This window comes from Chaetomium fimeti (genome assembly GCF_033439085.1).
Source record: "Chaetomium fimeti strain CBS 168.71 chromosome Unknown B0H64scaffold_10, whole genome shotgun sequence".
NCBI classification, from domain to species: Eukaryota; Fungi; Ascomycota; class Sordariomycetes; order Sordariales; family Chaetomiaceae; genus Chaetomium; species Chaetomium fimeti.
This window is the reverse complement of record NW_026944338.1, coordinates 651987-665804: the sequence shown is the minus strand read 5'-3', so window position 1 is coordinate 665804 and position 13818 is coordinate 651987.

The following is a 13818-nucleotide window of genomic DNA, read 5'->3' as shown; positions in this document are numbered from 1 at the left end:
ACGCCTGGACGTCTTGGCGTACGCGCACACGTGGCACACCGCCGCTAATTTTTGCAGGCACGCACCCAGGCGGTAAGAATCCGTAGACGGCGCCATCAAACGCCTACAACAGGCCGCAATTGAAGCAATTCGCATTGCTGTAGCGATTGATCTTAATCCTTTTGTTATTGTATCTGTTTTTTTGGATGGAAATTAGCGGGCCTACGTATATACCTGTTGAACCCTAGAGTTCAGATTACTAGTGCTGTGGCCATCTGGGGGGCTCTACAGTACTGTAATTGAATTCGTATGGCCTGTAGCTATATACTGGTATCTTGGTTGTGGCGGTACGATTACTGGGTGGCTAGCTATCTTAGTTTGAAGAAGGTTGGTTCTTCTTTTCACTAAGTGTTAGTTTCTCCCGAATCGAGCTACCCTGCACCTACCCTGCACCTGGGTTTCCCAAGCGAGCTACCCTGCACCCGGTTGTTCCCAACCGGCCTACCCTGCACCTCTTGGCATCCCAAGCGACCTACCCTGCACCGGTGGTTGGCTCCCAAGCGGCCTACCCTGCACCGCTTGGCCCCAACCGGCCTACCCTGCACCGGTTTTTAAGGTAGTAGTGCAAGTGGGCCCGGGCACTTCTGGGTGCGGCTGCGAGCAGGTGAGCCCATTTTTAGTCAAACCTATACAAATGAGTTTTGCGGGATTCAGTTTTTTACCACTAAGACCGCTGGGCCGAATTCGGCACTGTGCCCCGGTCGGTGGGTATATGAGAAGGAAGTAGTAAATCCAACTCCAGTGGTTAAGATAGCAAATATAGAGGCATTCCCAAAACAATAGTGGTCTACCTACTAAATTAACCACTGTTATAGGGCCTAGGCCCTGTAATTACTGCTGGTAGCTAAGCAATAGTACTGTGCATTGCTTCCCCAAAATGCATTGTAAGCCCTGTTAGTGTGTGCACTACAGGGCCTCACCCACCTAAATCTAATTAGGTTATGAGCCCGGAAAAGTACTATTTCCAGCTGTAGGCTTATAAATTGCCCTGCAAATTAGAGCCTTTGAACGCTATAAGCTTAGCCTGTTTCTACTGCTTGTAGCTTGGAATCCCTGAATTCTTCGTTTCTCCAAGCTAGAAACCACTATAGGATCTTCGACCTATAGATAGACCTCTTAGTGCAAGGTCGTCAACTATACTAGATAGCTGACAGTTAATATAGAGCTTCTGGGGGCCTATATTTTAACTTTTCCAACAAAGCCCGAAACGTTGGTTTTCTCAAAGAGATAGAAAAATCTAGCTTAACTTCGAAAGCTAGGGGTTATTATACCCACTGAAGGTACTATATTTATAGGCCTTCCCAACAGCCTGATCAACTGTATTGGTTCTACCGATTCTAGTAGGTAGGTAAAACGTAGTACCTCAAGGTACTAACTACTGCTGTAGCCAGTAGTTGTAGTTAAACTACGTAAAACAAGGACCTCTAAGAGCCGCACTGAGTAGAACTTAAGGCCCTAACAACCCACTGTAAGGTTGTTGGTCTAGGTAACTAGACTACCACTATAAGAGCGAATAGTGGTTACGCTATATCAAGGCTAGTAGCGTGTAAAAACTTACTGTGGTTACAGTATAGAATATAACCCGGTATTTTATACCGTTGAAGTCCTAGACCTATATAGTGGCATAGGCCCTATAACTACAGCGAAGGTAGTAATAGGATAGTGCTTACCAGCCTACGGCAACTGGTATAGCCGCTGTAGCCTACGGGCCTGTACAGAGGCACCATGGCACAGCCTGGGGGCGCTGGGAGCCCCCAAGCCCAAATAGAGGAGTTGCAAACCCGATTAGAGGCCCAGGCTACCCAAATGGCACAACTGCATGCCACTATAGCTACGTTGACGGATAGTTTACAACAGTTTACTGTTCAACAACAACAACGGCCCCAGATGCCTACCGAACAGCAGCTTACAGAAGCTATTGCTTCTGAAGTAGAAAATAGAGTAAAGGCCGCTTTACAGGCCCAACAGGCCCGTAATACTAGCCAGGGCCCTCCGGAGCCACTAGTAGTACCACCTTATACGGTACCACTACCAAATACAGTGCCTCCAAGCCCTGCCCTACAACCCACTATACCGCAAGACAATTTGAACAGTGGGTTGGTAAAAGAACTGTCAAGAAAGGTGTACGATTTCCCTGAAAATCTACGCCTTACAGGGCCAGATAACTTCGATATCTGGAAACAGGGCCTAAATATCATGTTTAGGGCTATCGGCATACCTACCTTTCCTTCTAACCCAGAGGGATTTATAGGGGGTAGCGACCAAACGTTGGCTCTACTTCTAATGCTGTTACGGAACAGTATAGGCCCTGGACCACAGGCCGCCATAGCCTGGCAAACAGACCCTGTAGCGGCCTATAGGCTTCTAATACTACGGTATTCGCACTCCACTGGAATTCAACGGGACCAACTATATAGGAAGTTCCACGAGTTGGATTTCAGTAAATTTAGTGGATCTTTAGCGGATTTCAACGCTGAATTTTCCAACTTGGCTAGCCGGCTAACCCTAAACGGGGTTGAAATACAGCCTATAGACCAAGTGAACCACTACTTAAAGGCTATGGAAAAAGCCTTCCCACAGTGGGCTGAACGGCAACGTAGTCAAATGCGGGCCCTGAGGACAGTTGGCCAAGGTGTTGAAAACCTGAATTTGAGCTTCTTAATAGCCGACCTTCTGGAAGAGCATAGAATTCCAGCCTCTACTACCAATAAAGGTATGGCTAATAGGGCCTACGGCGAAAATAAGGGTGCTAAAGGCCCCTATAAAGGCCCTAAAAAACAGGGGAAAAAGGGTCCCCAAAGCCAACAAAATACCAACGGCAGTAGTGGGAATAGTGGTCAAAACGGCCAAAAGAAGAAGAAGAAGAAGGGTCAGGGTTCAAATTCCAGTTCGAACCACAGTACCCAGCCCGATTCCTTTGCCTGTATTACAGGGGCATACAATATCACTACAGGGCACTATAGTGATAGTAGCGAAGATAGTAGTTCTGAATCCGATTCAGATACTGAAGAACTACCTTCTTTCTTCAATGCTACCCACCAGGCCTCAAAATCTACCACTAAACCAACTAGTGGGAAATCTTCGAAGCCAGCCTGTAAAGATCACTGTAGCCACCAGGTTACCTCTGATGCTCTACTCTATGATACTGGTTCCACAGACCATATCATAAACAATAGGAAATGGTTTACCAGTTTTACTAAAAATACTGGTCAAATACCACCTATTTATACAGGTGGTGGCCCTGTAAAACCCAAAGGTATTGGAACTGCAAAGTTCAAAGTACTGGTCCAGAAGAGTCCCCCGAAATACTTAGAGTTGGTCCTTAATAAGGCCCTCTATATACCCTCTATAGATATCAATCTATTTAGTGGGATCCGGCACTATAAGGCCGGAGGCTATTTGGACCGGGAAACGTTGAAAGGCCCTACAGGGTCTACCATTGCAGCTCTGGACTTCCAGAGATCGGGCTTCTTCCTTCAAATTGAGGGTCACCTTCGGCCAAGGCTCTACCTTACTAGCTATATTAATATAGTTGGTACAGGGTATAGCCTAGCCCAAACTACTAAAGATTTAGTGGTTGAACTACCTTCTAAAACCCAATCTTGGAAGGATAGTTATACTAGGTACGATGACAACGAACCTAGTAGTGTAGAGCTAGATAGTAGGGGTACTATCGGCTCTTCAGGGCCATCGAGCCCTGAATCTCAGGGCATACCCCGGAGGAATAGGCCCCGTGATTCTGACGAAGGATCTATAGGCCTGGGTGCCCCTGGGAATATAGGGTTATAGGATCTACCCCAGGGCTCTATAGTGGAGGAATGGCCCCGTGTGCAAATAGAGCCCTGGGATAACGAATCTTGGGGCCTTCTAGAGGAGGACTTGCCCCGTGTGCAGAGGGGGCCCCAGGATGGAAGTAGTGGAACTACTACTATAGTGCCTGGTTCTCAGGCCTATAAAGATCTACTTATAGTGGCTAAACAGTGGCATGTTCGGCTAGGGCACCTTGGCCTACGCCTACTAAAGAAAACCACTAAAAATACTAGTGGTATCCCTGATTTAGACCCTATAAGGGAGGTTGATTTTCGATGTATAGCCTGTTCTAAGGCTAAAGTAACTAGGAGGGTAGACTGGAAGTCAATTCCAGATCCCCCGGCCGTTTTAGATATAATAGAGGGGGATACAGTAAAAATCAAGCCAATTCCACACAATCGGCTTCCTGTAGCCCTATTTCTAATAGATCGAAAATCGCGGTTCCGGTGGGTAATTTTAATGCCAAACAAAGAGGGTCCTACTGTTTTCAACGCAATTAAAGGCCTATTTCGTGGTCTAAAAAACAAGTGGGGAAAATACCCAAGAAAATTCCATTTCGATGGTGGCACTGAAATTAATACCCATTTACAGGCCTGGTTAACCCGTAAGGGCATCGATTTTTCTACCTCTAGCCCCTATGCCCACGAACAGAACGGTCTAATTGAACGATCTATTCGGGTGGTTTTAGATAGGCTTAGATCTACAGTAGTTCTATTACAGTTGCCGCAGTACCTCTGGTGCTATATACTATCTAGTATAGTGGATCTCGTCAATTCCACAGCGGTAACTAATAAAGACCTTACACCCTACCAGGCCTTCTTCGATGAATTAGAGCCTGGTATTACCCACATACCCAACTTAGGGTGGTATAAGGCTATAGGTTCTAGAATAGAACTACTTATACCGAATGAAAAGAGGCCTAAGTCCCTGAAACTACAGGCCCGTACAGAGCCTGGTAGGCTTCTAGCAGCACTAGGAAATAAGACCTGCCTAGTTTGGATACCTGCTAGAAGAGCTGTAGTAAAATCGCCGTTTGTTAAAATAGTTAACGAAAATGATACTATTCTACAAATTACTACAGTACCCTCGGAGACCTCCTCTAAAGGTGGTTATAAAGAGGATAGTATAGTTCGAGAGGGGGATAATATAGTAGATGTAGAGGAAAATCCTACCTCTGAATCTACTAGTGGGCCTCGCGAACCCACTGATCTTGTAGAGGATCTATTATCTACTACTATAGTATCGAAAAATTTCGAACCCTCTATACCTACCACTAATATAGATCAATCTAAATCTATGGGTGATAGGGCTAGGCTAAATAGCAAGCCTAATGGACCTACTATGGTATCTAATCTACAAGATCCTATAATGGCCGAATCTATACTAGCCCCTCCAGTAAACCCGCTATCCAATATGGATATCGATATTGATCTTAATATCGATCCTGAGGATAGAATGCAGCTGAATAGTTTTATCAGTTCAACTATATATTATCTTTCCAGTTGTTATAAGGCCTCGAAAGGCACTGCCTCAGAGCCCCAAACACTAAAACAGGTCTATAAATCTCAAGATAAAGACCGCTGGTTAGAGGCTATATATAGTGAATTCGATCAACTAGTTAGCCAGGGAACCTTTAAGTTCCTACCCTATAAAGACCTCCCAAAAGCCCGCAAACCGTTAACTAGCCGGTTAGTCCTTAAGGCAAAGAAAAACAAGGATAACCAAATTGTTAAATATAAGGCTAGATTAGTAGTTAGAGGATTCCAACAAATCGAAGGTTTAGATTTCAACGAAACCTTTGCCTCTACTACTATACCACCTTCGTGGCGTGTCCTACTGGCTATAGCAGCTATAGAGGACTGGGAAATCGAACAAATCGATTTTATAGGGGCATTTTTAAATGGGGAATTAGAAGAAGAAAACTATATGCAAATTCCAGACGGTTTTATAGACTATGCTTGTAGGGCCTCAAAATCTACTAAGGCTTTACTAAAGAAGCAAGGATATAACCCTAAGGAGGACCAAGTTATACTTCTTTCTAAGGCCCTATACGGCCTAAAACAGAGTCCTAGACTGTGGCAAACCAATCTTAGTATTTTACTAAGAAAGGAAGGCTTCGAACCACTAGTTTCAGACTCTGCTATCTTCTATAATCCTACTGCTAGGATCTTTATAGTTACCTACGTTGACGATTGCCTTCTTATAGGGCCTGATATTAAGAAAATACAGGCCTTTAAACGTCGTTTTAACAAGGTCTATGCTATAGAAGATAGAGGCCCGGCAGCCTTTTTCCTGGGAGTTCAAATAGAGAGGGTTAGAGAAAAGAGAACACTATATATCCATCAAAAACAGTATATCGAAGAAGCTTTAAAGATATTCGGGTTGGATTCTAGTCGATCAATCTCTATACCCCTACAACCAGGAATTACTAGTTATAAATCCAATATATCTAGTAAAGGCAGCCCTGTAAATAGGTCCGACCACAAACTGTTCCAGAAGATAGTGGGCACGGTAATGTACCTAATGCTCCTAACAAGGCCAGATATAGCCTTTGCGGTACAGTGGCTCTCACGAGCTATGCAGGGCCCTACTATAGAGCATCTTAATGCCGCTAAAAACCTACTCCGGTATCTAAACGGTAGTAAGGATTTAGCTATTTGTTATAGTCCTACTAAAAAGGATATAGTAAATACTCTTTTAGAGGGGGCAAAGAGCCTACAATTAGTGGGCTTTTCAGATAGCGACTATGCAGGCGACAAAGAAACGTCTAAATCCACTTACGGCTATTTATTTAAATTGGCCGGTGGACCTGTAACCTGGAAATCGAAACGGGCTTCTACTATAGCCCTTTCAACAGTTGAGGCCGAAACCGATGCACTTACAGAGGCTATACGGGAGTCTCAGTGGCTAATGGATTTCTTTAAGGAATTAGAGCGCTCAATTATAGGCCCAGTACCTATATTTGAGGATAATACTGGCTCTATTACTACAGCCTATGACCCAGCTCTACATAGTAGAACTAAGCATACACTGCTGAAATTCCACTATGTGCGTGAGAAGGTCAGAGGGGGCTTAGTTTCCATTAGTTTTCTTGATACTAAACGTATGCCGGCCGATGGGCTTACGAAGGCTTTGGTGAGCCAACTCTTCAGGGCGTTTATAGACCTACTAGGTCTAAAGAAGCCGAGGCGTTTATAGTGGTTATTAGATTGGACCACCCACTATAACAGCCTATCCATTCCCTACTATTTCTTCCCTTTGTAAATAGTGTTGAAATTGGTCCTGTAATTTAGTCCTTTTTATATAGCTTCAACAGCTAGAAAAGCCTGTAAATAGTATCTAACTACTATAGTTCTTTAGTTTTAGTTTAGTTAGTTAGTCTTTTTTATTCTCTTCGCTAGTATAGCTAAGGTTTAAACCTTCTATACTCCACTGAGCATACAGGCCTACAAAGAGGGGGTGTTGAACCCTAGAGTTCAGATTACTAGTGCTGTGGCCATCTGGGGGGCTCTACAGTACTGTAATTGAATTCGTATGGCCTGTAGCTATATACTGGTATCTTGGTTGTGGCGGTACGATTACTGGGTGGCTAGCTATCTTAGTTTGAAGAAGGTTGGTTCTTCTTTTCACTAAGTGTTAGTTTCTCCCGAATCGAGCTACCCTGCACCTACCCTGCACCTGGGTTTCCCAAGCGAGCTACCCTGCACCCGGTTGTTCCCAACCGGCCTACCCTGCACCTCTTGGCATCCCAAGCGACCTACCCTGCACCGGTGGTTGGCTCCCAAGCGGCCTACCCTGCACCGCTTGGCCCCAACCGGCCTACCCTGCACCGGTTTTTAAGGTAGTAGTGCAAGTGGGCCCGGGCACTTCTGGGTGCGGCTGCGAGCAGGTGAGCCCATTTTTAGTCAAACCTATACAAATGAGTTTTGCGGGATTCAGTTTTTTACCACTAAGACCGCTGGGCCGAATTCGGCACTGTGCCCCGGTCGGTGGGTATATGAGAAGGAAGTAGTAAATCCAACTCCAGTGGTTAAGATAGCAAATATAGAGGCATTCCCAAAACAATAGTGGTCTACCTACTAAATTAACCACTGTTATAGGGCCTAGGCCCTGTAATTACTGCTGGTAGCTAAGCAATAGTACTGTGCATTGCTTCCCCAAAGTGCATTGTAAGCCCTGTTAGTGTGTGCACTACAGGGCCTCACCCACCTAAATCTAATTAATACCCCTAAAATCCATCCTTAAACGGCCCGGCTAGCCCCCTAGAGCTATCCTACAACTTTGTTACCTACTTCGTTATACTATTCGGTTCGAGATACCTACTATAAGGTACTTAAAATATGTCCGGGCTAATATAGTTAGCGATACTGTAGATCCAGTATCTTCTGGTGTTAAGGTAGATAGTGAGTTAACCGCTGTCCTAGTATATAAAATAACTTGAATTATATTAAAGAAGACTGCTAATACTCCCCTGTTAACTATATCCGAATCTATTAACTTAATCGAATCGTAACCTATAAATATATAGCCGAAACGGATATAAATATTAATATAGAAAGTATTACCTATAAAGCTAGCTATAAAGAGGCCCTCTGCTATAAGGAAGACTGTACCTACGAAGAAGGTTGTAAAGAGAGCCCCCCCTACAAAGAAGGCCGTACCTATAAAAAAAGCCCCCTGGATTGTTATTTGAAAGTCGATCGAGATACTATCCGAAATACCAGAATCGGAATATAATATAGAAGAGCTGTATTTACCGGTATAGATATAATAAAGTTAACCCTGGATTATTATCCAGGGTTTAACTATAATCCTAAAGTTATAGTCTGGAATTAGAAACGTATTTAACAATCCTTTTAATAATAACGATAATAATAATAAAGTTGTTTTTACTAGTATATAGTTAAAACCGGTTAACCTACCTCGGCCGATAGCTAGAGCAATACCTAAACAGCTGTTAAACCGAATAAACGAACCTCTACCTTTCCTAACATCGATTTTCGTTAAAATTCAATACAATATCAAATAGTTCTGTAACTAATATCTTTTAACCTTTAAGACCCTCCTACTAATACCTTTATAATATTTATATCAATAAGTAATTAGGGTTAAAGTAATAGATATTAAGTCTACCGAACCGTTTAATAGCTTTAATCTCAAATATACCGCTCAGCTTAATTATATAAATCTAATAGAAGATATCCAGCTTCTAGTATAGAAGGCTAGATTAGAAGGCTTAGTTACCTATACTACTTACAAAGTTTACCTCAGTAAAGTAGCTAGTTCGTATAAATATAGAGACATTACGATATTTAATATAACGCCTCGATCGCCTTTATCTATTAACTGTATTAACTTTAACTCGCTTATAAACTAGATAATAGAGGCTAGAGGTACTAAGTTTAAACTAACTTTAGAGTTCAAATTCGAGCTCAAGGCACTATCTAATAACAACGATCTAGTTATTACCTCTATACCTACACCGATCCGGGGCTTCTCAACGCTAGTTTAACCCACCTCTCGAACCCCCAGATCCCGATCCAAGAGAGCGGGCATACAGCTATATAGAGCCGTATCCCTACCTAGAGCCATATCTATAGTACCGATACCCAATCGAAATACCCTAAAGGCACCTTCGGTATATAAGTCTACCAGCAATATAATACTAGCCGAGTTATTTATATACTACTAAAGTAACGTTACCCAGAGCTGTATTAATAGGGTTCTATACCTACCTATTATATTTGAGGTACTTTATTACCGATGGAAATACGATCTCGGTTCGAAGTATAAGAACTTTCGAAATAACGTACTAGCTACTTAGTATTAGTACAATCAAGGTAATAAAAACCATCTCCTACTTACAAATTAAAACCTCCTTATATAGGTAATAGCAATCTAGGGTAGAAAAACTATAAAGGATAACTCACCTACCTACTTCTATAAGAAATAATATAATAAGGTAGATAAATAATAATAATAATAAACCACTAAACAAAGCAGTGGCTAGCTATAGCCCATCTCTAGAAGGATCCTATATAGTATATACTATCAGTTAATACCAACGTTCTACATTAATATTAACAATAATAATAACAATTCTACCCCCCCTACTAGGCCGGTCTAGAGCGTCTATAACCCATCTTACCCACCTCTATTAACAGCAACTATCACCGAACTATCGCTACTATAGTAGCTATCGAATACCTTAATTTCCTCCTACCTAGATGTGACGAACCTGTCTCTGGACCCGTCCTGTTAGGGTTCAGTATCGGTCGAAGGTATTCTCTCAAGGGTGCGTAGGTTCGGTGCAGCCAAAGGGTGCACAACAAAGACTTGTCTCAACAGTAGGCTCTCGAGCTTGTAGCGAACTGTAGTTGTGATTGCTAACTGGAGAACTCCCAGAGCTCTCCAGAACGAGTGACTATATACTGTCTAATTTCTGGGTGCTTAGTCTGCTCAGTTGCTGAGCACACTGAGCACACTGCTCACCCTGCTCAGTTGCTGAGCACACTGAGCACACTGCTCACCCTGCTCAGTCGCTGAGCGCACTGAGCACACTGCTCATTGGTTATGTTAATGATTGGTCCGGGGCGCCCCGCGCCCCACTCCTGTGCTTCCAGCTCAGTGGTCGTGACACGATGCCCCCTCTCCGTGGCTGACGTCTCGGCGGCCTAACCTGCTACTTTTCTTTTTTCCGGCAACGCTGGTCCATTCTTCCCTTAGTGAGTATTCTCCTCGTCCCTCGTCGCCCACCATGTCTAACCGAGTGGTTAAGAGTTCGAAACGTGATTCCTCCAGTACTCAACGCCGCAAGGACCTTGCTCGCGACATCTCGTTCTTTGGCATCGACATGCTTCCTTGTTCTTATTGTGAGGCCAACGATCTTAAAGACTGCCGAGCCCTGGATCGTTCCGTTAAGTGTAACAATTGCCTTGAGCTTGGTCGTCCCGATTGCGACGTCCATGGTCTCACGCGCACCTTATCCGCCTCCTTTCGCCGCCAGAAAGAGAAACTGGACAAGGAGGAAGAAGAGGCGAACGCCGTGATTCTCCAGGCCGCTTCTAAGTTAGCGCGCCTTCGGACTCAGCGTCTTGCTCTGTCGGAGCGCTTCCACAAGGCGGCCGTCCGCGAGGAGCGCATCATCGAGGACCAGGAGCGGGAAGAGGCATTGGCCACTCTTGCCCCGCAGTCTGCCGATCCGTCTGGGGCCCAAGAGTCTGTCGTCCTTTCCTTGATATCGTTCCCCGACTGATTGTCCTCTAGGCCTTCCTTCGACGATTGGCTCGCCGGGGTCGATCCTTCTTTGGTGTTTCCTGTGGCCGGTCAGGGTTCCTCTGGTGGAACTCCTGAAGTTTCTCGGGGCAGCTGAGATTCGTAGCTGGTTGCCATGAATTGTCTTCTGGGCCGAAGTCCAGCCACTTAACCAAATACTCCAACTGTCCTTTCATGATGCGTGAATCTAGGACTTCCTCAACGTCCCATTCCTCCTCTTCGTCTTCTGCCTCGGCGTCCTTGTCGAGTCGTGCGTCCTTGGGTGCTGGTTCCAGAAGCGAGATGTGGAAAACGTTGGTCCGTAGTCGCATTGTCGAGGGTAACGCGAGAGCGTAATTGTTCTCCGAAATCTTTTTGTCGATCTTGAACGGTCCGACTTTGCGAAAGTCGAGTTTCCTGCTTGGTCGCTTCGTGCGAAGATTTCGAGAAATGAGGTAGACTTTGCCCCCCTCCTCTAGGCGAGGTCCCTCGAGCCTGTTTCTGTCGTAGAACTTCTTCATCCGTGTTCGTACGAATTCGAGTTCTTCCTTGAGCATCGCGTGCAGCGAGCTCATTTTGTCGGCTTTGACTGCCGCTCTGGGCACCGAAACCTCGGGCCCTTGTCGCAAATCTGCTTCGTAGCCGTAATTCGCGAAGAATGGTGTGACCCTGGTGGTCTCTGTGACGGTGGTGTTGTAGGCGAGTTGCGCTGTCGGCAGCAGCTCGACCCAGTCATCTTGCTGGAAATTGACGTACAACCGTAGGTATTGTTCGACGACCTGGTTGAGTCGTTCCGTCTGTCCATCCGTCTGTGGGTGGTAAGCGGTTGAGAGCTTACTCTTCGTACCCAATCTTGTCATCAGAGCTTGCCAAAACTTTGATGCGAACTTGGTGTCTCTGTCCGTGATCCATTCCTCTGGCCATCCGTGGACCGAGGTTATGTTGCGATAGATCACGTCTGCGAGTTGTTCTGCTGACCATGTTTCCTTGTAAGGGAGGAAGTAACTCCACTTGGTGAGTCTGTCCACCATCGTGAGGATGCTGTCGTATTCCACTCCCGTTACTGAGTCCTTGGATATCGGCAGCTTGGTGATAAAGTCCATCGTCACCGAGCTCCATGGTCGTTCTGCGACTGGCAATGGCTGTAGTAGCCCGTACGGCTTGTGTCGTCCTGGCTTGCTCCGCTTGCAGAGGTCGCATTCCGCTCGGACCCCTTCTGCCGTCTGCTTGATTCCTGGGAAGTCGTAGTTCTGCTTGACTTTCGCAATTGTCTTGCTGATTCCCATGTGTCCTCCGAGTCTCGACTCGTGGATTTTTTGAATGAGCTCCTTTTGGTCACCAAGCCTGACGTAGGCCTTGTCGTGGTACCAGAGTCTCGTCCCTTCAAGTCGCAACCCTGCGATCTTGGATTCTGGCTCTTCTTGCCATGCATCGCGCTTGTCGTCCGTGATGATTCCCTGGAAGTCTCGTTCCAGTCGTTGTTCCCTGAAAGTCGCACAACATTCTATAAACGGTTGCAGAGGCCTGCCTTCAGGACCTTCCGACTGCTGCTGAAGTGCTGCGATCTCGTAGTCTTCAGTCGGTTGGGAAGCGTGCCGTAGGGATCCGTCTGTCTGCTGATGTAGCAATGGTGGTGAGACTTCAGATGTGTTGTCGTGGTGATCCGCTCTCCTACTCAAGGCGTCCGCTCGTGCGTTCTCCGAGCCTTTCTTGTAGTGGATCGTGAAGTTGAATTCGGACAGGAATTCTGCCCATCGAGTCTGTCGTCCGTTCAGCACCTTGGTGGTGGTGAAGTATCGTAAGTTCTTGTGGTCCGTGTACACCTGGACTTCGTGTGTCGTGCCGCTGAGGTATGGCCTCCATTCCTGAAATGCTTCAATGATTGCGAGAAGCTCCTTGTCATGGATCGGGTAGTTAAGCCTTGGTCCTTCGAGTTTCTTGGAGAAGAACGCAACTGGGTGAAGCTTGCCGTCCTTGTCCCTCTGACCAAGTTGCCCTCCGATCGCGAAGTCCGAAGCATCAGCCTCGACTTCGAAAGGTGTGCTTGGATCAGGCAGCATGAGCACCGGGTCGGCGATGATCGCATCGCGGATCCGCTGGAAAGCCTGCTCGTGCTCCCGCTTCCACTGGAATGTGGCATCCTTTTTGGTAAGTTCGTGCAGAGGTCTCGCGAAGTCGCCAAAATTCTTGATGAACATTCTGACGAAGTTGGCGAATCCGATAAATCCTCTGACCTCTGTGGCGTTCGTCGGTGTCGGCCACGTCTTGACAGCTTCCAGTTTCTCGGGTTCGATTTTGACCCATCCCGGGGAGATTTCGTAACCCAGAAACACTGTCTTCTTGACATGAAACTCGCTCTTGTCCTTGTTGACTGACAATTTGTGCTCGTGCAGTGCGTCCAGCACCTGCCGCACGTGTTTCTTGTGTTCTTCGAGTGTCTTGGAGTAGATGAGAATGTCATCCAAGTAACAGACTGCAAATTTATCGAGGCAATGTCGAATTGCGTGATCGATAGCGGCTTGAAACGTCGCTGGTGCGTTGGTCAACCCAAACGGCATGACGAGGTACTCGTAGTGTCCGTAGGGTGTCCGAAAAGCCGTCTTCCATTCGTCTCCTTCCTTGATGCGGATGTGGGCGTACGCTGTTGGAAGGTCGAGACGCGTGAAGTATTGTGCCCCTGACAGCTGGTCTCGAAGCCTTGAGATCAGTGGCAGT